Source organism: Suricata suricatta, chromosome 5 (assembly GCF_006229205.1).
Source record: "Suricata suricatta isolate VVHF042 chromosome 5, meerkat_22Aug2017_6uvM2_HiC, whole genome shotgun sequence".
Taxonomy (NCBI): domain Eukaryota; kingdom Metazoa; phylum Chordata; class Mammalia; order Carnivora; family Herpestidae; genus Suricata; species Suricata suricatta.
This window is the reverse complement of record NC_043704.1, coordinates 115,263,775-115,289,979: the sequence shown is the minus strand read 5'-3', so window position 1 is coordinate 115,289,979 and position 26,205 is coordinate 115,263,775. Positions and strand designations below refer to the sequence as shown.

Here is a 26,205-nt window from a genome sequence, read left to right as displayed (position 1 = left end):
GTTGGGCAAAAATAACACGATGGAATTAAAAGGGATTAATGAAAAGACTCTCACTTTAAGTTTTCAAAAAGCAAAAGTTAATGATTACACAGGTCTTTATAAACTCCTTTTGAATACTTTAACTTCAATCTTTATCAAGCTCAACTTAAATATGAGAAAACAGAGAGGTAAAATAATAAATTTATGAGTTTGTTATATTTTGTTGAATGAGTTCATGAATGCTGTTATAAGAATTCAATCCAAATACTCTGATTTCATGTCCAGTGCCCTTTTCACTATATGAGGTGACATCATGTGAAAACAAAACAAAGAAACAGGGGCACCTGGGTGGTTCAGTTGGTTAAGCATTGGCTCAGGTCATGATCTCGAGGTTCATGGATTCAAGCCCCACCCTGGGCTCTGTGCCCACAGCTCAGAGCCTACAGTCTGTCTCAGAGTCTGTGTCTCCCTCTCTCTCTGCCCCTCTCCCACTTGTTCATTCTCTCTCTCTCTCTCTCTCTCTCTCTCTCTCTCTCTCTCTCTCTCCCTCCCTCCCTCCCCTCAAAATAAATAAATATTAAAAACAAAGAAACCCCTAATTAGTAAGCTGCCAAAATTCATGCAAAACAAACAAAATTCCAAATGACTGCATAGACTCCATGTTCAGTATGATCCAGTCACCTCAAGTGGGGGCGGGGGGAATGCAAACCTAACCTACATTAGCAGATGTCCAGTGTCCAAGCAAGGTCACAGGAGGTTTACCTGTACTCTGCAATCCAAGGAACATGTCTGAAATATCATTTAGTTCCCCAGGGCCTCATCTCAAATAGAGTTGTGGAACAGAAAGCGTCTTAAAAAAAGAGTCAGCAGAGTGAAAGTGCATCTGAATATAGCTTCATTTGAAAAGCATCTAAAACCAGAAATATTTAGACCGGAAAAATAAAGATTTAGGAAGATGGAAGAACGGACCAGTTTGGAAGTATCTGAACCACATAGAAGTAACTCTGCATCACTGTGTTGGAGCTAAAAACAAGGAATAAAATTTTCAGAGAAGGACAAACATGTTCATTCAGTGTATCCCTTTCTAATCATTACAGCTCTCCAGAAGCTTCAAAGGACCGCCTCCCGAGCAGTTACAAAGGGTGCCTGGCCAGTACATTGTACAGAAGATTCCAGACCTGCATGGCCCCTACCCCACCCCCAGCAGTTTAACCTGAGAAGGAAAGACTAGAGAGGTTCACGTTTTAGTACAAAAGATCATACCTAACTCTTTCACCATAGAAAGAGTTTGTCTACAAATACTTACAATGATGATTATAATGTTGCTGCTGCTGCTGCTCATGAAGATAGTAAATTGTAGCAGTCATTTGAGAAGCTGAGTGTAGCTCATTGACTCTCTTGTTCTTTATCATTTTTTTTCTTTCTTCCAAAATAATACCCTTTGTTGTTCAGGAGACAGACTGAAATGCAGAGGCTCAGTTAATTCCCTCAATTTAGAACCACATCTCTAAGAGAGGCAGTGCCCTTGAGCTAAAAATGTAATTCTTGGCCTGCAGTATCCTGGCAGAGATGAGAGCAGACAGCTGCTCCTGTGCATCTCTCTCGGTTGAAAGAAAGCCGTGTGATGCTCCCTGAAACAAGCCTTGCTCTGCTCCGCTGTCTCAACAGGTCCCCTGGAACTGGAGATTTTGTAACACAGCCTTACGTCTTTGCAAAGATTCTGTGGCCTTTGAGTGCTTCTGCCTTTTTGGGTGGTTCTGTAAACAGGGAGTAATGTTAGGTTCCTCGGTTCCGGAGTCAGACAAGATCAGTTCTGCCACTTGACATGTGTGTGCCGTCCAGATGTCCTTCCTTTCAATGGTAAAATGTTGGTAATGCTTACTGCACTGGTTTGTTCAGAGGATTGAGGTAATCATATGCATAAAGAATTTAGCATGATACATAACAAATAATAAGTGCCAAAAAGTTGTTCTTTGTTTTAATTATATGCACACTCACCATTTCAAGCAAGAGTGAGCCCACAACCGGGGACAGTTCTGTGAAGAGGCCAACTACAGTTTTGTACACAGCTAAGCCTTTTAGCCTCTGGCTTACAATAAAGCATAGCTGGTTGAACAATATCATCTGTTATATAAAAGACATTGTAAAATATCAAATAAATACTTACAATAACTGCCATGTATCAGGATATAGAAGTCGCTTTGTGTTAACTTGTGGCTTTTTTTAAATTATTATTTTCTTTGAAATATGGGAAGGTGAGAATAAAGAGACATTGTGCAATTGGACCAAGATAAATACAGTTTTGGGTTCTGAAGCAGGAGATCCTGGGAAGATGATGACTAGGAATCAGCTCCCTTCCCTCTACCACTAAACCCTATGTGTCTGTTCTTCCCGAGTCAGATGGATGCTGATGTTTGTGGGAGTCTGTGGGCCGCTGAGGCAGTGTGCTCCATAGAGGGCACGGTGTGGACAGCTGATGGACAGTCATGAGCTCTTGGGCTAGATGAGTCCCTGAAGCCAGTGTTCCTATATTAAAACCAAGAAGAAACTGAATCATGTGCAAATCCTTTCTGCTTTGTGTGCAGGAGAATAAGAATAGAATGGGTAATCAAGAAGTTTTCTTGAGGGACATCTGGGTGGCTCAGTCAGTTAAGCATCAGAGTTTGGCTCAGCTCATGATCTCACCATTCATGAGTTCAAGCCCCAAGCTGGGCTCTGTGCTGACAGCTCAGAGCCTGGAGCCTGCTTCAGATTCTGTGTCTCCATCTCTCTTGCTCCTTCTTTGCTCATACTCTGTCTCTCTCTCACACATACAAAAATAAATAAACATTTATAAAAAGGTATTCTTGAGGTGCTTCAGTAAAGAAAGGTTGACTTGCTTGCTTTTATTCTACCACACAGACCTCATAGTGACCCATAGGCCCTGATCTCCTCCCCTACTCCTCTCTCCTCACTTGCTTCTGCTCCATTCACACGAGCCTCTGACACTTAAATGTCAGAATCACACTCCCACCCTAGGATCTTTGGAATCACTAAATTCTACTCCTGAAACCCTTATGACATTATATGTTAACCTACTTGGATATAAATAAAATTAAAAAAAAATTTTTTAATTTTTTAAATTTATTTTTGAGAGACAGACAGTGCGAGAAGGGGAGGGTCAGAGAAAGAGGGAGACACAGGATCCAAAGCAGGCTCCAGGCTCTGAGCTAGCTGTCAGCACAGAGCCTGATGTGGGGCCCAAACCCATGAACTGTGATACCATGACTGGAGCCGAAGCAGGACACTTAACTGACTGAGCCACCCAGGCGCCCCTAAATAAAATTTCAAAAAAAGGAATAAGTTTAACAAGAAATGGACAGAACCTTCATGAAGAAGACTGAAATTTCAATGATTGTTTAAAATATAGGAAATGTAAGTAATGCTTTTCAATGGGAAGACTCAAGATTTTAAAAAATCAATACATTTAAAGTTAATATATTAATTTTATACAAAAAACTCTTAACTATTAAACAATTGGCTAAAATGATTTTCAGTTATATGAAGAAAAAAACTAAATGCCTAAGATTAGCCAAAGGAAATGTTGGAAATGTAATTTAATATATATTTCACAGTAAAAGAAGCATTGAATATTTTTACAATAATTCAAATGATTTTGAATGTTTGAATTCAATGTTTCTTAGCTTTCAAAATCAAATTTCTTTGTAAGCAATTATCTATACTCACAAATATATGAGAGTTGTTAAGTTTGTTAATCTATTTTGTACTCTGCTCTTATTCAATTCTCATAATATGTTTCTTCCTATCATAATTATGCTGTGATGAGTTTTAAATTTGAGGGACATAAGACAACCAGAAACAGGTTTGTTTGTAGGCTTTAAAAATAAATAATGCAAAATAATAGAACATTTGAAAGTGGTTACTTCCAGTGAATACATAGAATTTGTTTGCTTTCAATGTTTATATATTTTTTCCTGTTTTTTTTTAGTTTATTTATTTATCTTGAGAGACTGAGAGAGAGAGAGAGAGAGAGAGAGAGAGAGAGAGAGAGAGAGAGAGAGAATGCTAAATAGGCTCAGTGCTCTCAGCCCAGAACCTGATATGGGGCTCAAACTCATGAACCGTGAGATCATGACCTGAGCTGAAATCAAGAGTTGGGTGCTTAAACCGAATGAGCCACCCAGGCGCCCCCATATTTTTCTTGTTTAAGTGTATGTTACCTGTGGATTTAGTGCCTTCTACTTTAATAGGACAAGAAAGAAACTGTCCATTCCGCACCCACTGAATTTAGTCAGATGGTTTTTTTCAACTTCTCCAGCCTATTAATTCTTGTTAGGCTCATAATAGAAATATTTTTCAGTATTTTTCTGATTGTGGAAATGATCCAGACATATTATAAAGATTGAAACAACACAGAAGAGAGGGAGCTGATGTGTCAGATGAAAACACACACGCAAACACACACAAACGCAGGACAGAAGAGAGAGTTTGAGGCACTCTTAATTTGGAGAATATATTTACTACACACAACACAAGTCCAGTCTGGAGATATGTGAAATCCAGATGTCAGAGCCTGGTCCCACTGACTCCATCTCAACTAACCAACCTGTGCCAATATACTGTACCAACTTTTGCACCCTGGGCCATCCAAATAGATATATAGTAACAGATAGCTATTTCCATCTATATCGATATTTCTTTTTGGATTGAGAACATGCACCGGACACCATCTGTCTTCCTCTTGTCTCCCTTTTCTTATGTCCACTCCTAGCCTTTTGAAATGTCCACCTTCAATATCTTCAACTCTTTCTTTTTAATTTCTTCTGCTTAGTCAAAATTTAGGCTTGTCCCCCGATCTGAAAAAAAGTCATCTATTGCCTCCATTTCTCCCTATACACCATGCAGACTCTTTTCTCCTCTTCTCAACTGAAAAGCATTTCTATCTTATTTTCCATTCATTTCTCAACTGCTTGCAATCTGGCTTGCTTTCTTAACTCTCCGTGGAAAGGATTCTGGCTGGCATAGTTCACCAATGACCTCTGTATTTCCAAATTCAATGGTAACAATTAAGTCTTTATTTACTGACCCTTCATGGCACTCTGCTCCCTGACATCACACCCTCTGGTTCTCATACTTTGCAGTCCTTTGCCTCTTTCACAACTCTCCCCCCCACAACACAACCTCTAGATGTCCATGTTCCCTAGACTTGGCAAATCCTTATGGGATAATCTCACCTTTTCAAATGCTGTCAGTGACTATCGTTGTGTTGAAATTCCCAAGCCTCCTGATTCCACAGAGAGCTCGTCCTCAGCTACAGACTCACATATCCAGCTGCTTACTAGGCAGTCCCGTCGGGGCCTGGCAATGGCATCCCAAATTCAACAGGTTCAAAATAAAACTGATTTTACCCCAGGCATGTTTTTATGTTTCCTGTTTTGATTGGTGGTACTATAATGCACTTAGCTAGAAATCAGGAGTTTTCCTTAAAACTTATCTTCCACTAACTCACTTCTAATCTATTGCTATATGTGTGTAGATCTTGCCTCTCAAATAATGTTCCTCTTTTCCTTCTTTAATACTACAAAGGTATTCAAACTATCTCCATTCTATACATTGTCCTAATGAGGTCACCAAACTACAATTCAAAGCACATTAGTCCCCTATTTAAAACCTTCAGTGCCTTGGTGGCTCAGTCAGTTGAGCTTCTGACTCTTCCTTCCTTCTTTTCCTTCCTTTCCTTTCTTTCCTTCTTTCCTTCTTTCTTATTTATTTCTGAGAGAAATAAAGACACACACACACACACACACACACACACACAATCTGAAGCAGGCTCCAGGCTCTGACCTGTCAGCTAAGCCACCCAGGCACCCCAAGCCTCTGACTTTTGATTTTGGCTTGGGTCATGATCACAGTTCATAGATGGAGCATGGCATTGGGCTCTGTGCTCACAGTGTGGAACCTGGTTGGGATTCTCTCTCTCTCTCTCTCCCTCTCTCTCTCTCTCTCTCTCTCTCCCCCTCTCCCTCTCCCTCTCCCTCTCCCTCTGCACCTCTGCACCTCTGCATACTCTCTCATTCTCTCTCTCAAAATAATAAACTTAAAAAAATAAATCCTTCAGTGCCTCATTGATATAGAAAATAAGTCCAACCTCCTCTTAGAATGCACACATGGCTCCTCTGCCTTCTCCTTCCCCAGCCTTCCCAGTGCTATGGTCACAAGAACCCAGGTGCTAGCAAACTCCTCATACACTATGCTATTTGTCATTTCTGTTCCTCTTTTCATAGCATCCCCTTATTTTGAAGTCCTCTTCTACTTTCATCCCTCTTCTGTTTCTGCCCTTTACCTGGGTAACTCTTATACAAACTTGGCTCAAGCCTTACTGCCGGAGCCTCTCTGAGTCCTCTCTGCTATTCTTCCTTCATCCCATTGGGTTAAACACTCTTTTTATGGATCCTCCAGCGCCTCTCCTTATCATCATCCTCACACCATATGTTACAGTTAGTTTGGTGGGCTCATGGGCAGACTGGGTCCAAGTTGGCACCTGTGTACTCCCAGTTCTTAGCACAGTGGCTGGCACGTAGTTGGATTCAATGCATATCTTGAATGGACACATGCATGGTATCTTTTACTAGATTTCTTGAATGGTCATTTAGCGAGTGCCAACTAAATGGGAAGTAGACAGGCATTGTCGCCAAGGACATACTATTTGTTCCATTTTTCTGATTTTTACCTCTTTTTGATTATATTGAGGTCCAAGAACATTTGAAAATGTTTTGAAAATGAATTAACAATGACGAATTAAACTAATTAACTAACAAACTAATTAACAATACACCGAGTACATATTTGTTAAAGAACGTTTACGTGTCAGTTCATGCGGTAATTGTTTCCCCAATTACTCTGGGACACATCCAAAGAGGAGGTTAAATCCATTGTTTTAACTATGTTTACATATTCCTGTTCCTTTACCTTGTAGAAGTTTTCAACAAACTTAGAATGTTCTTGGACATAGGAACAACTATGATACAATCTACCACAAAATTAGCCATGACTGGACAGGATCTAATAATATCCATTACATGTTTATTTTATATTTGTGCTCTGCTAGCCCTGAGCCAAGTCTTAAATAATTTGCTTAAATGGTTGGCTTGAGTACATTGAGTCATGCCTGAGCTTCATACTGGTAAGGAAAAAAAATGGAGATGTGTGGGCAACTACATTTCAGATGTCTTTAAAAATAATTGCAGAACAAAAAATTAGTTTAGGTAATGATTTAAAGAAAGCATTTTATATGAATCATATCATTAAATTCAGAAAAATAGGAGTTTTTGGAATATGCTTTTGATATTCCTGATGACTCTGAATACCTCGGACTGGAATCAACTCTTCACTTTCTCATACCAGCGGGTGGGTGCTAAATAACATCCTCGTCCCTTTCAGATCAAGAAAACAGGTGTAATCCCTCTGCTGCTCTCTTAGATCTACAACGTCTTAATAACCTCATGGGGTGTGACTATGCTGGATGCCATAGCTGGAGACGCAATTTCACTTTTACTTCTGTACACCCACAAAAATTTTGCATTACCGTCTAAAGATCTTAGGATTACTAGGTACACAGTTCCTGTCACATTCTGCCTCCTTGATGTTCTATCTATCCAACACGTACTTTGTTAAAAACAGATTTATTTAGGTAGATTTTGCATAGCATAAAAGTCACTCTTTCAAAGTGAGCTGTTCGGTGGATTTTCGTGTATTCAGAGTTGTGCAACCATCTCCACCGAGCAAGATAATAAGCCCCAAACACACAACATGCTGGCTGTCTTCCCAGACCATCCCTACTCCAATGTTCCTGGACTGCTAACTCTTAAATTCCATCTCCATCTGTTTCCTGACCCTTGATCCTTTTTCTCATTTAACACTTGCTTCTACCCTAGAGACCTGGCATTTGTATTTTGTCTCTCATTTCTGACAGTCATTAAGGACTTTGACTTAGAATTGCTCTCCAGCTCTCTCTCACCAGTTACTTCCCGGAGTTCTCTTGCTTTAGCTGTTCTTTACAAATCTATCCAAGCATACGCTCCACCCCAACCACTCCAGCCCATTAACTGTTTCCCAGAAGAGGGTCATTCAAACATTTCACTTCCCAGATTTGTTCTTTGGGCCTCAGCTCTTGATGAAGCTATAGCAACATGAATGAGCTCAGAATCTCTCATATACGGCTTGCAAATCAAGAGGTGAAAGAAAAATAGGGATGTTGTTTAGGAGAAATTTAAGGCATGCCTTCAGAAACTGGGAATTGCTTGAAAACCAGGCACGTAAAGATATGAGGTACACTCCAGTGAGGCACAGATGACTTGTCTGTGGGTCTTAATTCTAGATTACCCCTCAAGGATTTGCATCGATATATACTGGTGATTCTAGTGTGGAATGAATCACATCTCAAAGTCAATATTGGAGATGAGAGGGGGTCTTTAGGGAGCCCTTACAGTTGTCACTTTAATAGGGACATTGCTGATATTGAAAGGACAGGGGCCAGAGATGCTAGACCTCCTGCATGCATAGGGCAATCCTGCACAAACAAATGTTTCGTGTTGTCCTGAATGATTTTGAATGCCTAATGGGGGGCATGAAAACAATATGTGTTTAATTATCAAGTGTTTCATTAGTTTGATAGGTTGAAGACTACCGACTTACACCATTAGCTCTCTGCATTTCTACATCTGGCCTTACAACCTGCCCTAACCAGTGACTTGGGCCACCACCCCTGCCCTGCACTCCTGGCAATGCCCTGAATGGCAGCCTGAGTCCTTATGGAGAGATCCCTCTGTACCTTTCCCTCAGCGTAAACTGGTTATGTGGCCCAGGAACAGCTATGGTCAGACAGTGGTCCCAGCACCTCCTGAGCTAGCAAGTGAGTTTCAGTGCAGCTAGAGAGGAGGAGCATGGTCCCTGGACCCAGATCACCTACTTCCGAACTCCAGCTTTGCAACTTACAAACTGAGACTTTGAGGAATTCACAAAACGTCTTCTTGCCTCAGTTTCTTCCTCTATAAAAAATAGGTAGTATTGGCATTCTGTCAAGGACAGAAATTACATGCTGGTTTTTTCCCCCCCTAGGAAGTATGTCTTGGGTTTTTCCCTTATTATTTTCTTTACTTTTTTTTTTCCTCTCTTTTTATGGTGGTGGGGGTGGTTATGTTTACATGAAGTTGCTTTTACAGCACCAAAGACTTAATCATCCATTTCCTATATAAAAAGTAGCTACTTTTTTGCATGGACCTCAAGTATACTGTAGTATAGAGGTGGAATTTAAGGAAAGGTATTAAGCAGGCTGTGGTTTAGCTTATGGGCAAGTAATAAATTGTATCATGTATCTTGAATGTATCATAGATAAGCTGCTATATAACGATTGCCACTTCAGATAGCTGTGAAATTAGGTGATTAACTAGTTGTTACTTAACCTTCTAATTCCTGTATAAGTCTAATTACATGAAATAGAAGTGGGGGTTTTGATTTTTTTACTTTGCTTTTCTGTTTGGAGTGTCATTGTAACTCCTGTACTGTAAATGATGGAAAATAATTGCATATATTAAAAAAAATAAATTGTGTAAAAAAAAGAATAGGTAGTATTGGTACCTGTTTTAAAGGTTTGTTGTAGGATTAAATGTGTCAATAAATATAAACTGCTTGTGAGAGCATCTAGTATAAAGGAATGTGTTAACTATTGTTATTCAGGAGCCTATTTCACTGATGAATTACCCTCGAATAAGAAGGTCAAATGCCACGTCAATTCCATCACTAGATTTGTGACTTTGGGCATTTCATTTCAGCCATCTGACTTTGTGTTTCTCATTGGTAAAACGAGATGAATAATTCATGCCCCCGTTCTCCAACAATGACTTCAGGTCTATCTTGTAAAGGCTGGGGGCACACAGCAGCAAGCATCACATAATGCACATGGGAACTCACAGAGTGTCCGCAGGAGGACGAGGCTTCTGTTTTTGCAATCTCCTAGAGGAGTGTGCTAGGACGGCGGGGCTGGGTACTGGCAGAGGCACTCGCTCTCTGCGGCTCTCTCCTTTTAATGGAGAACACATAACAGTGATCTTGTTCAGGGAATAGATACCTTGAACCTTGCTGCCAGTTTCTTTGTGATGTACCGGAAAATCCAGCTTTCTAGGACCTGGAGACAGTGAAGAGAGAGAGGTCCACAGGTAGGAACCAGTACTCCTGTCTTTCTATAGAGCAGTGATAGATAATACGTAGATAGATTTTTAAAACTGTTAAGCACTATGTACACTCAATGTATCTATGAATATCAGAAAGTAATAGTGAAAGATTACTATGAAGAATACAATATGTGGAATGTATAATGTCCATGACTTTATGTTCTTTAATCCTAAATATATAACTTTTGTTTAAATAAGAAATATTTCTGATCTTAAAATGATCTTCATGGTTAATCTAAGTGCTTGGCAGCTCACAACTGAGATGAGGAATGAAACTGATGGCCAAGAGAGGTAAAAATAAAGAGCAAAAAAAATCATTTTAATTAGTGTAATTCTTGTTCTGAAACTAATAGCAAGATTTTTGAAGCATTCATTTTCATAATTCTTATTTAATAATACATGTAGTTATTTGTAGATTGACCAGGATAAAATTCACACATGTAATTCACATGATGCTGGAACTTGCAACAGAAGTTTAATTTGCATGACTGCATTTCAGTGAGGAAACTGAAAATAACTTGCCCCAAATCCAGTAGCTGGTAAGTGATGGAGCCAGGACTCAGATCTACATTTATTATGTTCCGATTTCCTGTACCAGATAGAAATGGGGAAGGAGTACTTTGCTTGCTTAAATATTGAGAGTGATACTGTCCTCTGGCCAGGCCTGGTTTCCAGGGCCTTGGAGCCAGTGAGATTGCACAGGGCACCACGTGTGGTTTAATGCCTACTGCTGCCTCCTCGAAATTCTTAATAATTTTAATCAAGGGACCTAGCACTTTCAATGTACCCTGGGCCCACAATTATGTAACTGGTCCTGCTTCTGGAAAAGTCCTGGACAGCTCTTTAAAGAGTCTTCGTGTTTGCAATGAGTGTCGTAAAATCTAGACTCATCAACTAGCAAAATTGTTTCTGAACATCTTTGGGACTGATTCATTTCTTTTCATTTTGGTAAAAGAGCTTCACCTCTCAGACCTCAGTTTTTTCTCTTCTGAGGATGGTACTCATTGACCCTGAATGTGCTCACTTGTTGGAAAAGTGTTCTCCACCTGTGGTGATGCTTCTGGAATTCTCCAAAGAAATGCATCCCACCGGTTCTTTCTATAGTTACCAGAATGGTCTTTTGGCTTGAGAAAATCACAGGACTTGAGGTGAATGTAACTTCCTCTAATTTCCTAAGGGATATCTTGACCCTTCTCAGCAATTATCTTTAAAATACAAAAGCTGAGAGATAGGGAGAGAGAGAAACGGTAACACAGTTTCTGAACTGTTTTCTACCTAGAAAGAGTGTATTTATCCCTCAGTGTGTTCCTACAGCACTTGATATATGCCTTTATTACCTGGGACAGGTTTAACTATGCTTCTCCTCTATTAGACTACTTTAAGTAGTAAAACACACCTTTGTTCATTTTTTAAATCTTCTAAATCTATTGAAGCACCAATATTTAACAATATTTTAATAAAGTGTTTGGTGAAATTATATGAATTGCCAAACTCCCCCCCCACACACACACATATTTCATGACTTTGGCAATTACATATTTCAATCTCAATTATTTATTTTTCAGATGAGTTTATATAAAAAGTTCTCCCCTCCAAAAACTTAATGAATCCCCAAAATGGATGTGTAAGTGCTTCATTACCTTAAAGCAAGGTTTCCAACTAGTTTCTGCCTCTGCTGCCTCTGGGTTTTATTTTCCCAACATGATTTACCTAATGTTTTAGCTAAAGAGAAAAACGAGCCACTGATTAAATTAATGTCTTACCATAAGACAAAGTGAATTACTTTTAGCATAAATCCTTCTTCAACATTTGACAGCATTTAACAAAAAGTACTGCTAATTATCTAGCCAATGCTAGATAAGAATATATATTGCAACTAGAGCAGGAAGATGACACTCACATATTAAATAAGAGTATCTCTTGAAAGTGTGATTGAGGTCACCTTCCTTGTAGAAGAGGAAGATTTTTGTACATCAGAATATGTAATTTTCAAAAGTGATAGGATGAGGATCCAAACTCACCAAAATCCTGTGAATCTTTAAAAAAATTTAAGAGAAAATGGTAATACTAATCTGACAGTATTCTTTCAAGAAATAAAGCAAGATTCCCATTCTGCTCTGCGAAGACTACCATAACAAAATACCACGGGCTGGATGGTTTAAACAACAGAAACTTGTTTTTGTACAGCTCTGGAAGCTAAAATTTCAAGATAGGGGTGTCCTCAGAGTTGTTTTGGGTTGTTTTTTTTTTAAGGTTTATTTATTTTTGAGAGAGAGACAGAGACAGAGCATGAGCAGGGGTGGGGCAGAGACAGAGAGGGTGACACAGAATCTGAAATAGGCTCCAGGCTCTGAGCTGCCAGCACAGAGCCTGACGTAGGTCTCAAACTCAGGAACAGCGAGATCATGACCTGAGCCCAAATAAGACGCTTAACCAACTGAGCCATCAAGGTGCCCTCCTCAGAGCTGGTTTTTGATGAGAACTTTCTTCCTGGCTTACAGATGGCTACCTTCTCTCTGGGTCCTCACCTGGGTTTTCTTCTGTGCACATGTGGAGAGAAAGAGCTCTCATCTCATGCATCTCTTACTTTTTATAACACACCAGTCCTATTGGATTAGGGCTCCACCCGTCTGACCTCATTAACCATAATTACCTCTCTGAAGGCCCCATCTCTGGGGCACCTGGGTGGCTCAGTTGTTGGGTTAGGTGTCCAACTCTTGACAGTAGCTCAGGTCATGATCTCATGGTTCCTGAGATCAAGCCTCATGTCGGGCTCTGAGCTAACGGCACAGAGCCTTCTTGGGATTCCCTCTCCCTCGCTCTCTGCCTCTCTCCATGTGCACATAAACTCCCTCTCAAAATAGATAAATAAATGTCAAAAATAAATAAATAAATAAAGACCTTATCTCAAACACAGTCACAAAGGGGGGGGGCAGTTAGGACTTCAATATATGAAGTTTGCAGGGGCACAGTTTGGTCCATAACAATCCCTAACTTCTTTGATGAAGTCAGAACAGAGGTAAGTTGGGGTCAGCTTGCACAGGGTCAGAAGAACCAACTGTGCGGATCTCTTCCTAACTCTGTACTCTTTGACTTAACATCTGCTTAAGTAGGAGTATTGACACCATGAAAGTCATCAATCACTACCATTCAGCATCGTTTAAGATGCATCATCACTGAACCCATAATCATGTGTAAGAGTCGCCATTGTATAACAACAAAATAAATGATAGTGCCGACAAATGTTACGTGCATACCTACTAGTGAAACCTTAAACATTTGGAAATTGCAAATAAATAAAATCTTATATACATTCTCTCTGATTAAATTTATTTTGACGATTGTGTTCCACTTGATTAATGAAATGGACTTTGTAAATGAAATGACAAATGCATTGGCTTTTCCTAATATTTAACTGCAAAAATTTTCAAATGTGCAGAAACGTTAAAATACATTACATCAAACACTCATACCCATTATCTAGATTTTACAATGAACATTTTACTGTAGTTGCTTCATCATACACCTATCCATCTATTCTTCCACCCACCAATCAAAGATTAATTTTTTATATGTATGTCATAGTAAGTTGAAAACACCAATACACTTCTACTAGATGCTTTGGCATGTCTGTGCTTAACTCCTATCCAATATATGTATTGGGTTCCTTTTTTCTTGAAAGGTAAAATTTATATCTGGTAAAATACATAAATCTTAAGTGGACCATATGTTGAGTTCTTACAAATATATTCACTTGCATAACCTAGACCATTATCAAGATACTGAACATTAGCCTCAGCACTGAAAGCTTCCTCATGCCCTTTGCAAGTAGAGTTCCACCCCACTCTTTACTGGCAACAACTGTTCTGATTTTTGTCTTACCATAGAAATTTGTTGCTTATCAAATGATTGATTCTATAAATGGAATCATACAGTATGTACTCTAGGTATGGAACTTTTTTCCTTTCATTCAGCAGAGTATTTTTGAGATTAGCCCATGCTGTTGTATGTACCAGTAGTTCATTCTTTTTATTACTATGAAGTGTTTCATTGTTAGAATATAGTACAATTCTTTATCCATTATCTTCTCATGAAACTCAAGCTCTTTCCAGACATTAGCTATTATGAGTAAAGCTCTCTAAACATTTTTGTACAAGAGTTTCTGTGGACATATGTTTTCATTTCTCTTGGATAAACACTTAGGAATTGAATTACTGGATAAAAAAAAACCCATATGCTTAGTTTCATAAAAAATTGCCAGAATTTTTTCCAATGTGGTTGTACCATATTATACTCCCATCAATAATGCATGAGAGGTACGACTACTCTACATTCTCTCCAACAGTTAGTCATTAGTTAACCCATTATTTTTTGTTTTAACCATTCTGATGAGATGTCTGGGTATCTCTTCCTGATTTTAATAGATATTTTCCTGGCACAAGCAATTTTGAATGTTTTTATGTGCTTATTGGACACTTGTACTTTTTTGGCCAAATGTCTGTTGAATATTTTGCTCACTTTAATCAATCTTTTGTCATTTAATGATTAAGTTTTAAGAGAGTTTTAAAAATATATTATGGCTAGCAGTCTTCTATCAGATACATGTTTGTAAATATCTTTTTCTCTCTTTGAGCAACCTGTACATTTTTTAAAGATGTCTTTTAAAGACAAAAGTTTTTGCTTTTCATGAAGTCTAGTTTATTTCCTTGCCTTTATGGCTATTGCTACAAATCTTTACTTAGGTCCAAACTACAAAGATATTATACTATGCTTATGTTTTAAGCTTTCTAGATTTAGCTAATATAATTTAGTTTATGATATAGCTTGAGTTAATTTTTCTGTAGAGCATTAGTCATTGAGGTTCATTATTCCCGTATGGATATCTAGTTGTTCCAGACCATTTGTTGAAAAGATTTTCCTATCCTCTTTGGATTCCTTTGGCACCTTATCAAGAATTAATTTACCACCAATACATGATTGTGTTTCTTGATTCTCTGTTCTGTTGGACTGATGTGTTTATCAGTCCTATGTTGGTTCCATCTTGTCTTGTTTACCATAGCTTTACAGTAAGTCTTGAGGTCAGCAATGTAAGTCCTCCAGATTTGTACTTTATAAAGATTACTTTAGATATTCTAGACCATTTGTGCTTCCACATAAACATTAAAATCAATTTCTACCAAAGCACCTTCTGGGACTGTGTTGGAATTGAACTGAATCTATAAATCAAACTGGAGTGAATTAAATCTTAATGATTTAAGTCTTCAAAATCAATAAACTTTATTATGTGGACTCTAATTATTTAGGTCTCCTTTATTAATGCTCATCATTGTATTATAGTTTTCAGTGCAAATGTCCTTTATATCCTTTGAGAAATTATTTCCAAATATTTTGTGATTTTTGATGCCAATATAAATAGAATTATTTTTATAATTTCATTTTCCCCTTTTTTTGCTATTAGTGTCTATAAATGCAATTGACTTTTAGTCATACACTGTGACCTCATTTACTATTTTTAGTATCTTAAATGTACTTTCCTTAGTTATTTTTTTATGTTAAAACTATGTCATATACAGAGACAAGTTTATTTGTTTCTGAGTTTTAGGCCTTTTAAATATTTTATTGCTTTAAAGCAATCATTTAGGGCCTCCAGCACAAGGTTCAGTAGGAATGATGGGAGTGGGGATCCTGGTTTTTACAGATCATGGTGGAAAGGCACCAAATATTTCCGTATTCAGTAGCTTGTTCGATGCCACTTATCAGTTTGAGAAAGTTTTACTATTCCTATTTTGCAGACAGTTATCATGAATAAACGTTGAATTTTGTCAACTGCTTCTTTTAATCTATTGAAATGATCATGCTGATTTTGTCTTTTACTGTTAATATGGTGAAGTACATTGGTTGACTTATGAATGTCTAACCAGGCTTGCCTTCTTAGAATCAACTCCTTTGATCAAGTTGTATTCTTCTGCTAAGTCACTGTACTTGATTTCTTAATATCTTGTTAAAAATCTTTTGTGACTTAGTTTATAAGAAATATAGGCTTAGAGTGTTCTCTTTTTGGTAATATTTTTGTCAAGTTATATTGGCTTTATAAAACCAATTGTAAAGGGTTTCTCTTTTCTGTATTTTCTCTAAGAATTTTTGTAACATTGGTGTTTTCTTTCTTAAATATTTGATAGAATTAATCAATGAACCATCTTAACGTGAAGATTTCCTTATGGAAAGAGTTCAATAAAAAATTCAATTCTAGTATTATACACAGGCTATATACATTTTCCATTATAACCTGCATTAGTTTTGTGAAATTGCATAATTATATTTTTAAAACATTTATCAACTTTATCTTGTTTACTCAATTGCTGATAATAATAATTTAATTTTTCTTTTTCCTCATGGTAAGTCTAAGTAGATTTATTAATTTTCTTGATGTTTTCCATTTATATTTCATTGAATGCAGACCCATTTATTTTCTTCCTTATGTATACTTTGAGTTTTTACTTCCTTAGGTGGGGTCTTAAGTGGTTCCCTCTAAAGAAATTTTTCTAATATAGTTTAAGACATACATTTTCATGAAAGCACTAATTTAGGTGTATTGCACAAGTTTTGATATGTTGTATTGCTATAATTAATTATCATTTTTCTTTTGATTTCTTCTTTCATCCAAAGAGTATTTAGAAATATGGTGTTTAAATTTTCAAATATTGCCAGTACAAAGATATTTTATTACTAATTTATACTTTAATTCAGTAATGGCCAGAAGGTATACTCTATGATTTCAATTCTTTTAAGTTTACTGAGACTTATTTTATAGCCCAGCATACAATATCTTAGTGAATATATCATTCATAATTGAAAAGAAGATGTAGTCCATAGTTCTTGGGAAACATCAATTAGGTTAATCTAGTTAATAGTGCTATTCAGATCTTGGCTATCTATCTATTGATCTATTTATCTATCATCTATTGTTCTATCAATTACTGGGAGATTTTTTTTTACCATTTATTTATTTTTATTTTTAAAAAAACTTTATATAGTTTTCTACCAAGTTGGTTTCCATATAACACCCAGTGCTCTTCCCCACAAGTGCCCCCTCCATGACCATCACCCCTTTCCTCTTCCCCCCTCCCTCTTGAGGCCTCAGTTTGTGCTCAGCATTCAAAAGTCTCTCATGATTTGCCTCACTCCCTCTGAGAGAGGTTTTTTAATCTTCAACTATGATTGTGGATTGTCCATTTCTTCTTTTAATTCTTTCAAATTTTTCTTGAATCATGAAGTTGTTTTTAGGTATACTGAAGATTGCTATACCTTTCTATAGTATATCTTTATTAAAGATAAAGTGGAATATTTTATTATGACATGTCCTTATTTATCTCTGATAATATATTTTACTTAAAGACAACTTTTTGTGATATTGATATTGCTTCTCCAGCCTTCTATGTTTACTGTTTGCTTGGTATATTTTTCCATTCATTAAGTTTAGTCTTTCTGTATCTTTATTTTATTGGTAAGTGTTTATTTAAATTACAGCTAACATATAGTGTACTATTAGTTTCAGGTGCACAATATAGTGATTCAGCACTTCCATACAACAACCAATACTGATCACAAGTGTACTAATCAATCCTCATCAACTATTTAACCCTTCCCCCAATAATTTCCCTTCTGGTAACCATAAGTTTTTTCACTGTATTTAAGAGTTTGTTTCTTAATTTGCCTCTCTCTCTCTCTTTTCCCCCCTTTGCTCATTTGTTTTATTTCTTAAATTACATATAGGACATATATGGTATTTGTCTTTCTTTGACTAACTTATTTCATTTGGCATAATACTCTCTAGCTCCATTCTTGTTGCTGCAAATGGCAAGATTTCATTCTTTTTAATGGCTGAGTAATATTCCATTGTATATATATATATATACATATATATACCACATCTTATCCATTCATCTATTGATGACACTTAGGCCATTTTCATAATTTGGCAGTTGTAGATAATGCTGCTATAAACACCAAGGTGCATGTATCCCATTGAATTACTATTTTTGTATTCTTTGGGTAAATACCTAGTACTGCAATTGCTGGATCCTAAGGTATTTCTATTTTTAACTATTTGAGGAACCTCCATATGGTTTTTCAGAGTGGCTATACCAGTTTTCATTCCCACCAGTAATGCCAGAACGTTCCCCTTTCTTCACCTCCTTACCAGCTCCTACTCTTTTGTTGTTGACTTTAGCCATTCTGAAAGGTGTAAGGCTGCCTTTTAGTTTTGATTGTTTCCTTCACTATGAAGAAGGTTAAGAAGGGTTTGTTTTGATGAACTTCCAATAGATTATTTTGGCTTTTGTTTCCCTTGCCTCAGGAGACATATCCAGAAGGAAGTTGCTATGGCCAATGTCAAAGAAGTTACTGCCTATGTTCCCTTCTAGGATTATTATGGTTTCAGGTCTCAAATTTAGTTCTTCAATGCATTTTTAAATTTATTTTTGTGTGTGGTATAAGAAAGTGGTTCAGTTTCATTCTTTTGCATGTTGGTGTCCAGTCCAACATCGTTTGTTGAAGAGACATTCTTTTTCCCACTGTATTCCTCCCTGCCTTGTTGACGGTCAGTGAACCATATAGTAGTGGGTTCATTTTGGGTTTTCTATTCTGTTCCATTGATCTATGTGTCTATTTATGTGCCAGTATCAGTATTTTGATTACTACAGCTTTGTAATAAACTTGAAGTCTAGAATTGGGATGACTCCAGATTTGCTCTTCTTTTTCAAGGTTGCTTTGGCTATTCAAGGTCTTTTGTGGATTTTGTATCTTTATTTTATTTATTTTTTATTTTGTTAATAAGGACTTAAGAATTTTTTTAATGTTTATTTTTGAGAGAGAGAGACAGAGAATGAGTGGGGGAGGAGCAGAGAGAGAGAGGAAGACACAGAATCCAAAGCAGGCTATAGGCTCTGAGCTGTCAGCACAGAGTCTGATGTGGGGCTCAAACCCAGGAACCTTGAGATTATAACCTGAGCCAAAGTTGGACACTTAAGTGACTGAACCACCCAGGAGCCCCTTGTATCTTTATTTTAAAATGTAACACCTATATGTAGTATATACTCAGTTCTTTTTTTATACATACTAAATATTTCTGGCTTTTAATAAATCTTTAGAATGTTTAGTCATACTCCTACCTAAGTTTTAGTGGGTTTTTTTCTGGGATAATACTACATCATCTTAAATTTTCACAGCCTATTAGAGCTATTTTTATAGTACTTTATGTTAATATAGAGATACTAAAAACATGTGGGTTCATTTAATCCTTTTACAGTTATCATATGTACTACCTCTTCTGTGTGTTATAAACCTCTCTGGAGCTACAATTTTTGGTGTAATTATTCATAAGAATTTAAAGGACTTAAGAGGAAAAGGTCTCTCCACGTGCCGTTTCCATGATCTTTATTCCTCATGGATATACAAGTTTCCCGCTGGTGTACTTTCAGCCTGAAAGACTTCCTTAGCATTTCTTGTAGTCCAGGTATGGTAGTGACAATTTCTACTTTTCCTTAAAATATCTTAACACCATCTTTATTTCTAAAGCATATTTTCACTCAATAGAGACTACTAGACAACAGTTTATCCTTCACTGCTGAGTTTTGTGGGTTCTTTACCTATTCTAGATAGTTGCCCATTTTGGTATATATAACTAGCCATTTTTCTCCCAATCGATAGCTTATCTTCTTGCTTTCTTCACAGAGACTTTTGCAAACCAATATTTTCAGTTTTGAAGAGGTCCAATTTATCAATTTTTTTCTTTATGGCTTGTGATATTGTTTTCAGCACTAAGAGCTCTTTGCCTAGTCTTAGATCCTAAAAATTTTCTCCATTTTCCTAAAATTTTACAGTTTTACATTTTTACATTAAAGTATCTGATGCATTTTGATATATTTTTGTGCAATATGTTGAGATTTATATTTTTGCTTGTGGATGTCCAGCTGCCCAAGCAACATTTGTTGAAAAACTAGGGGCCCCTGAGTGACTCAATCAGTTGGTTACACGTCTGACTTTGCCTCAGGTCATGATCTCACGGTCCATGAATTTGAGCCCCGTGTCAGGCTCTGAGCTGTCAGCAGAGACAGCCTCAGATTCTGTGTCTCTCTCTTTCTGCCCCTCCCCTGCTCACACTCTGTCTATTTGTCTCAAAAATAGACATTAAAAAAAACAACTACCCTTCCTCAATTGAACTTTTTTGCACCTTTGTAAAAAAAAAAAAAACAGTTGAACAAATTTGTGTGAATCTATTTTTGGACCCTGTATTCTGTTCCATTTATCTAAGTGACTTCCTCCACCAATACAACACAGTCATCAATACTATAGCCACATATTAGGTCTCAACATTGGGTAGAAGGATTTCTACCTCTTTGTTCTTTTTCATTATATTTTTAGCTACTCTAGGGCCTCTGCCTTTATATGAAAATTTTAGAATAAGACTCTACAAAAGAAATGTTTTTGGAAACTTAATAGGCGTTATATTAAAATTACACATCAATATGAGGAGAATGCCTTTACTATGTCGACTCTTCCAATACAATAAAACAGTATACCTATTTATATCTTTCAGCACCTAGATCTTGTGCAAGTTTATAAAATTTATTAAGAAAATGTGAGTTATATTCTGCTTAAATCAAGGCCCAGAAAAGACTATCTAGGCCTTATCTTCTTTAGAGTCATTGTAAATGGTATTGTATTTCTAATTTTGTTTTCTGAATGTTCATTCTTAGTATGTACAAATGCTATGGATTTCTATAGCTTGATCTGCTTCATGTGACCTTTCTGAACTCATTCATCAGTCCTAGGAGTTCTGTTTAACTTGTATGTAGATTTATTGGGATTTTTCTTGCAGACACACATGTCAGCTTCTTGAAACTGTGGATTTATGTATTTTGTCAAAATTTGGGAAGTTTTTAGCCATTGTTATTTTTTGTAATACTCCTTCAACCCCTAACCCTTTGTCCTCTCTAATGACAAATATTTTGGGTCTTTTGTTATTGTCCCCTGGGTCCTTGAGGTTCTGTTCATTTTTTCATCAACTGTCTCTTTGTTGTTTGGATTGGGTCAATTACATCAAGTTCATGGATTGTGACCTCTGTCATTTTGACTCTACTACTGACCCCATATATATAGCATGTTTTCTGTTTTGTTTGTTTTTAAACGTCTGTTAGTGTATTCAGCTCTATCACTTACTTCCATCTGGGTCCTTCTATTTCTGTGCTGAGATTTTCTATTTTCTCATCTACTTGAAGAGAATGTGTAATTGCTAATGGAATCATTTTTATGATTGCTGTTTCAACATCATTGTGAGATCATTCCAATATATGATTCATTTTGGTGTTGGTATCAGTTAATTTTCTATCCTCATTCAAGTTGTGATTTTCTTGTAATGAGTGACTTTTTAAAAATTGTATCCTGGACAGATTGGCTTCTTTATAAGGATGCCCTGGGCTCTATTTATGTGTGTGCGTGTGTGTGTGTTTTAGCAGGCAGTCCCCTGTCTATCTTTGGCCCAAGTCTATGGGCCACGGTTTCAATGACCCTCTAATTTTCAGAACCTATGCAGTGCTATTTTGGTGTCTGCTGTTTATCTTAGTTTGTGTCCTGCAGTTGTCACTGGTCCCAGCTGTTGCTGTTTCAAGGAGCTGAAGGAACTTCCCCAGGCTGAGTGACCTCTGCCTAAGGAGAAGAAATTTGCTAGCACGTGGGATAGTGAACATTTCCCAGGTTGGGTGTAAGTATGATACACTTTGCCAGTGCTGCCCCCAAATGACGTTTGTGGGCTCGGGAGAAGAGCCTCATGCCCTGTGCAGATAACAGCACTCATGGTCTAGAAATGTGTGGTGGGGTCCCCCTGGTTGATGCCCTATAACTTCCTGGTGTCTCTGGGAGGGAGAGCATAGTCTCAGGCGTGGCAGGGAAGAAGGACACTTCCTCTGGCTATTTAAAGTCAGTGGCTCTTCCCAATTTGTCCCTTGTGATTCAGTCAGTTTCCCCTGGCATTCCAGTGGGACTCCTGGTCAGTCGGGAAGAGAAAGTTCCCTACCTGGACCACATTCTGTTCTAGGCTGCCACAAGAATGCCAGGGCTGGAAATCTTCTTATTTTGGGTGGGAGACTGTAAGATACTTGCTGCTGTACTGTTCCCCCTGTCCTGGGGTCCCGCACAAGCTCCTCCTTCCTTACCAACTTTCTGTTATCCTTTGTTGTCTCTTCAGTTACCTCCAGAGTTCATAATGGTGTGTAGCGGGGAAGGGCAGCAGAAGACAAATCTATGTCACCCTGTACAGACAGGAAGTTACATTTAATTTTTCTAGCATCATTTTTATGGCTGCACAGTACGAAATTATAAAGATATGCAATTAACACATTAGTTGAGGTCCTGATGTGTCCTATCTTTGAACAGGGTTGCATTCAAAGAAACATATTTTCAATTCCCCTAGCACTTCAAAAATAATGTACTCGTGGGGCGCCTGGGTTGCTTGGTCAGTTAAGCGTCTGGCTTCGGCTCAGGTCATGATCTCCTGGTTCGTGGGTTTGAATCCCACGTTGGGCTCTGTGCTGACAGCTAGCTCAGAGCCTGGAGCCTGCTTTGGATTCTGTGTCTCCCTCTCTCCCTCTGACCCTCCCCTGCTCACATTGTCTCTGTCTCTCAAAAAATAAATAAAAAACATTAAAAAAAACCTTTTTATAAATAATGTACTTTTTATAAATGAGGAACCAGTCTTTTATGAAGGGTGTGTTATATTTGTGTAACGCAGAGAACTTAAAGGTCTTCTGACTTCTTCAGTCATCAACATTTCATTGTTTCTTTAGAAGATACTCTAAACCCGATTAAGGAGAAAGAAAAAGGAAAGAAGATGAGGCAAGGAGGTGAAGGAGAAAAACAAGTCAGAGGAAGAAGACAGGAAGGAAGGAAGTTGGAGGCCTAAAAAAATAGCAAAGAGCTCAGTGGAAAGCTTATGTGAGGCAGACCCATGAGAGATAAAGGAAGGAAGGTGGAGGGAAAATGGCAACAAAATTCACCTCGTGTTCTTAGAAGAAGAGATTAGGACATAGAGAGAGACACCATATTTGTGCATGCACAGACAGATGGCCATGTGAACACAGTGAGAAGGTGGAGGCCATCTGTAAGCCAAGGGGAAAGACCTCAGAAGAAACCAAACCCGCCAACAGTGTGACCATGGACCTTGAGCTTCCAGAATTCTGAGGAAATGCATCATTTTTGTTGTTAAAGCCACCCAGTCTGAGGTATAACTAAAACAATTGCACAACTCTGTATAGATACTAAAAACCATTGAATCGTATACTTTAAATGGATGAAATTTATTATATAGAAATAAAAGCTCAATAAAGCTGTTTCTAGGAAAGTACCATAGGTGATTCCCTCTCACAGAAATGGTTACAAACTATGTGCTAGACCACAGTAACAAACAGTCCTGACACTTCTTCGGCTGGCCCTGAACTCAATGCTGCTAGGTTTTGGGTTTGATCAGATACTCAAGGACTTCACAGTCCATTGTGTAAAATTGTTCAAGAACCTGAGAGTGTGATTAGTGTTTGGGTGAATCTAAATTTTTAAGAGCCAAAGCAGATACAATTTTTCAAGCCGTCTTTAAGAAACATACTACAAATTTAGGTATGAAAATGAGTATTGCTTTAGATTTATAAAAGAAATCACAAGTCTTACAAATTGTAAATTTAAAAAACCTGACAAATGCCACAATCATCCTCAAATCCAGGGAAATAAGGTACTTTTATTAATTACAAAATTCGCAAATCAAATTGCAACTGTTTATGAAAAAGCAACATAGAAAATGGTAAAGCAAGCTCAAATGATTGCAATTTGACTTTGCTGATTTTATAACTTTTCTGTTACTATGTAATTAATTATTACAGATTTGGCAGCTTGAAACCACATACAGTTTTTAACCCCTGCGTAGGGTCTTACAAGTCTACAGTTAAGGATGTGTTATCCCCTGGAGGCTCAACTGTGGGTGAAGCTGTTCCCAAGCTTTTTCAGCTTGCTGGCATAACCCACTTCTCGGCTGCTGTATGACTGAGGGCTGTCTGACTGCTTCCTGTCACCGGAAGGCTACCTGCCATTCTTTGTCACCTGGACCTCTCCCTATGTTCACTGACAATGTGGCAGCTTGCTTCTTCAAGTCAACAGTAGAGAGAAATCTTTCTCTAAGAATTTTCAGCTAAGGAAAGAATGATATCCCATAGCTTTATTTTATATTGTAACCGGATCAAGGAGGAGACATCCCATCTCGTCTTCACATCCCATTGTTTCAGAGCAAGTCATGGGCCCTACTTAGTTCCAAGCTGTGATAAGTGTTGTCATAAACTGATGTAATTGCAATGTGCTGGAAATTATTCAGTAAAATTATGTAATTACCTAAATCAATGACAAGATTATGTATGAGACATCATATCATGGCCCGTAAGCACCTTGTATGTTCTTGTCTGCTGTACTTGTTTGCTCTTTGTGTGAGGGCCAGGTACTGAGAAGTATCAGGCTGAAGCACCTGGAAAGTGAATCCGAACATCCTATTTTGGTTTTCTTTTTCTTGTTTTTTTTTTAATGTTTTATTTAGGTTTAATACAGAGATAGACAGAGCATGAGAGGGGGAGAGGCAGAGAAAGAAGGAGACCCAGAACAGGAAGCAGGCTCTAGGCTCTGAGCTAGCTGTCAGCACAGAGCCCGACGCGGGGCTCGAACCCACGAACGTGAGATCTGACCTGAGCCGAAGTCGGAGGCCTAACCGACTGAGCCACCCAGGCACCCCCCGAACATCCTATTTCGTGCCAGGCTTTGGGTAAGAGAAAAAGACTGTAGTGAATCGAAACAGGAGTGAAGATGATATGAAAACAGAAGACAGGTAGAGAGACCATGAATAAACAAGAGGTAGGGATTCCACAGATGAGCTGCCCTCCTGAGGAGGCCCTCTGCCCACTTCACGCATGGGTCTATGAATGACGCAACACTCCTGAACATAATTAAGTCCCCTTGAACAAAGGGGAAGGACCAGGGAACCCAGTGGAAGACTGCGGGTATAACAAGAGAATGTCATGCCTGTCTATGATGTCAATAAACATTAATTAATATTGGAACTTCAGTTTTCTTAAGTATAAAATAAATAATACAAAATATTATCTGTAAAACAATATTTTATCTATAAAGTAATACAAAATTCCTCCCAATGGTCAAATTCTATGCTTGTGTAAACGCTCTCAAATATTCCTTATTGTACTCTGAAGAAAGTTTGTCACATATTTGAGATGTAGAAAAAACTGAATTATGGATTTTCAACTTAGAAAAAGTCTTCAAGGAAACTAATATTAGGGAAAATAATGTTGGAAAATAAAACTGAAGAATATGCAGCTTGTTTACATAAGTACACACAGAAAGAATTATATATCGACAACTAGAAATACGTCACAAATATTCACTGGTAGTGTAGGACAGCATCTATTTGCTTGGTGTGGAAAATGCTAGATTAGGTATATACCCAACACCCAGAAGTAATAAAACTTTACTTTCTCATTATTTTCCTAAGATATTTATTTCCCACTTAGAGCCCTTATGCATTATCTGAAAGCTGCAAACAATGTTTATAGTGTAGTGTGATCTAAAAGGAGTTGAGAATCATGGATGCATTAATAATATAAATAACAATAATAATAGTAAGACATATTTATTTAATCATAACAAGAATCCTAAAGAGAAGGAATTATTGCCCATACTTACCAATGCTTGGGGAGGCTTCATTAAGGGTTTTGTACCAAGAGGACAGTGCCGGGCTATCAAACCTGGGTCATATTTGAGTTTCTGAAGCAAAAATAGTATCATTTTACATATAACTTACATTTAATAATAAGATTGAATTTATTACTTATTCCTAATTCCCAAAGAAAGGATGAAATCAAACCACTACTAAAAGAGAGATTTTGCTGATAATTCTCAA

The 26,205-nt window shown here is 37.6% G+C and overlaps 1 pseudogene; it reads left to right on the top strand.

Annotated features, from left to right (window-relative positions):
- LOC115291249 overlaps window positions 1-26,205 on the top strand; it is a 37,236-nt pseudogene that overhangs the window by 6,371 nt on the left and 4,660 nt on the right.